The 2,977-nt window shown below is 32.0% G+C and overlaps 2 long non-coding RNA genes across 2 annotated transcripts in view; both read left to right on the forward strand.

Moving 5' to 3' along the window:
• LOC122636782 overlaps positions 1-1,073 on the forward strand; it is a 29,500-nt gene extending 28,427 nt beyond the window's left edge. Inside the window, exons 2-3 of the long non-coding RNA XR_006329047.1 lie at positions 182-489; positions 599-1,073. This is a non-coding gene — a long non-coding RNA (uncharacterized LOC122636782). The remainder of the gene's footprint in view (positions 1-181; positions 490-598) is intronic.
• The window catches only part of LOC122636802, a 268,896-nt gene that overhangs the window by 244,827 nt on the left and 21,092 nt on the right, over positions 1-2,977 (forward strand). The window lies entirely within an intron of this gene.

The raw sequence follows: 2,977 nt of genomic DNA on the forward strand, positions 1-2,977 counted from the left end.
AAATGAAACTGATTTTCGTGATCAATACTATCTAAACTAGTGTTTGTTGCATTTTGGAAAAAGTAATTTATATCGCTTAAAAGGATGTAACAAAATTTATTATTGAGAACAATACAATTAGATGAACAATTGAATGGCTTCCGTAAGTCTTAACTAATCTACGAATTTTATATTGTTTCAGAGATATACTAAACCAACGGAAGACGAAAGCAGTTCCAACAGCCTGGATGTATTGCAAAGGAGCCGAATTGACTTATACTTGAATTGTAATTCCAAAGAAGAACTACGCTCCACCAGATAATAAAACATTACACATCCAAAGTGAAACTCATCTATATTGACACTTTCTGTTATTCCGTACACCCGACGATGTCTTACAGGAAGAGTAAAAATCTAGCCAGACCATCAACAAGAATAATTTATGAAAAAATTATCCTTTTTACATTTATTGTAAAATGGGAAATCGATCAACGCTGTGTTTAGTTAATGGTAAGATATTTTAGAGATAAGATTAATTTTTCATTCTAAAATGTAACGTGGAATATAAATCTATATCATATCTATATATTTTATAATAATTTATTGAATATTTTCGCAGATTTTATGCAGTCGAAGAAAGTATTTTTATTTATAAGTGAATTTATCACAAATATTCCAAATGGTATGAAACCCAAAGTGGGGTAATTATCCGGTAATTTCTATAATATAGAAATGACACTTTCTAATAAGTCTTATACAAATGGCTACTGCTAAATTTTGAAGAATATTGATGGAATAATAGAATGACTAGTGATAATGGTGTTTAAACCGTCTTTATTACTTGTAAAGCTGTTCTTTCGGACGTATGATAGCTAGGGATTATTTCGCGTATGACACACACTTGCGTATTACTGGATCGAAAATCACGGAAGGAATGACTTCTCCTAGTTAAATTAGTCCCATGTCATCAGGATAGAAGACCAAGCTTCCTAGATTCTAATTTTATAACTAGAACGCATGGGGATAAAAAATCTCCCCTATCCTATAGTTATGTAATTATATTTATATATATTCTATGTTCACGTGAAATTATCTCATCTATCTTGGAATCTCCGAATGAGAATCTTACAATAATTCGTCTATTTTTTAATTGAAATAATCACATAAAACTGTAATTATTTATAATATAATTAATTATTAGAATAATAATTATTGTAATTATCAAGACTAATTCCTATGAAGTTAATCGGATATTCATGTAGGAAATTCGCACTGTTACTTCTTTCGTACGTCTAACTAATACTTAATAGTATTCTATTATCAGATACTAAGTATATCATTATCAATTTTCGTACTACGTATATACCATGTAACTTTTATAGTAAAATCATCCGTCGTAAAAAAATTTTTTCGTCGGAAGTAATATCTACTGCCAAATTGCTTGAAAACATTTTCTCCAAATATTACTTCCTTTTCTTGTAAACAAATGCATATTGCTCAAGTTATTGAAGACAGCATTTTCAGTATTCCATAATAATAAAAAACGAATTCGGAGAAAATCTTTCGTCACATTTATTGTTTCCTAATACTACCTTCCCCTCTTTCCCGTATTTCTCCTCCGAGAGAATCACTGAGTTAGTTAATCAAGAAATGGTCAAATAAACAAGTTATATGAAAAGTATATCAGTCGATTTTACGAAAAAGAAGTACGTTCACAACGGTCTGAGAGCTTCTCTAAACCACTAAAATAGAGTGATAAGGACTTGTCTGCAATGGTACGCGAGTACACCTCGTACGATGCAGTGATATTTGATGGAGTAAACAAGCAATCATGAAACTGAGGAGAGATTTGCGTAGCTGAACTCGTTTCGTATTGCAACTTCTAGTAAAACAGATAATTCTCTAGACTAATAAGCCAGAAAATCAGAAACGTAATATTCTTTTCGTATATATCGTTTCGTGATTTCGTAATATACAATTTGAGACTACCAACGCTTTTAATTACTCATTTCTTTTTCATTAAGAGAATGGCAAAATTTCCAAACACGAGTAAGTTTCGTTTCATAAGTAATATCGAAGGAGAATTTTGGATTCAAGACAAACGTGAATATAGACATGTTAGAAAAAAGAAATATTAATCGACAAGAAAACGACAGCAGTAATACTGATGTCAGGTAAGAATAAGACGGAAATACCTCACACATAATGCGAGAGATGATAATGTTGGAAAAGAATTGATTCAACATTTATCACAGACATCATAGAAAATTATAATGGACGAAATTGTGATTTTTTTTGCAAAACTATATGATCCTCCTTTTCTACATATTTCCTTGTCAACGGGTATTGATCGGCATTTAACGATTTGCTCGTTGAGGAATATCTTCTCTCCTACCTATCGTCCAGCACCATCATATTGAACGATTTATTACTACCTCTCTCCGTGCACATGCGCGTTTACGTGCTCCAATCAAGTGGACGGAAATGGGTGCGCGTGTTTGCGTACATCTCCTCTCTTATTTTGAAAACAAGGATGGTATTTTTTCATTAGTTCTCCTCTCATCAAACCAAGCAGACAATGCGATGATACGATTAGCGGTATAATTCAATTATATATTTAGCTGTATGATTTAATTTGTCTTTTGCGGATCGATATACCGCGGCTGATATGATTCGTCCATATGAACGGGTAAATTGTTTTAGAAAGTTCCTCCCTGTTGGTGAATGTAAAACAATAATCCCATTATACTTCTAATTACCTAATATTTCGTATATTATGTTCCAAATCAATTGGTCCCTAAGAATATAGGCTATTGCTCTGCAAAATAAGTAAGCGTGTTATCGAACAATGAAGCTAAATAGGCAATTGAATAATAAAGCCAATCTCCTATTGTTTGCTTGGTCTGATGACAGGAAAATAAATGAAAAAATACTTTCCTTATTATCAAAATAAGACAGGAGTTTTACATACACAGGCACACTCAATGCCAGCCACTCG

The sequence above is a fragment of the Vespula pensylvanica genome, chromosome 23 (assembly GCF_014466175.1).
Source record: "Vespula pensylvanica isolate Volc-1 chromosome 23, ASM1446617v1, whole genome shotgun sequence".
Classification (NCBI taxonomy): domain Eukaryota; kingdom Metazoa; phylum Arthropoda; class Insecta; order Hymenoptera; family Vespidae; genus Vespula; species Vespula pensylvanica.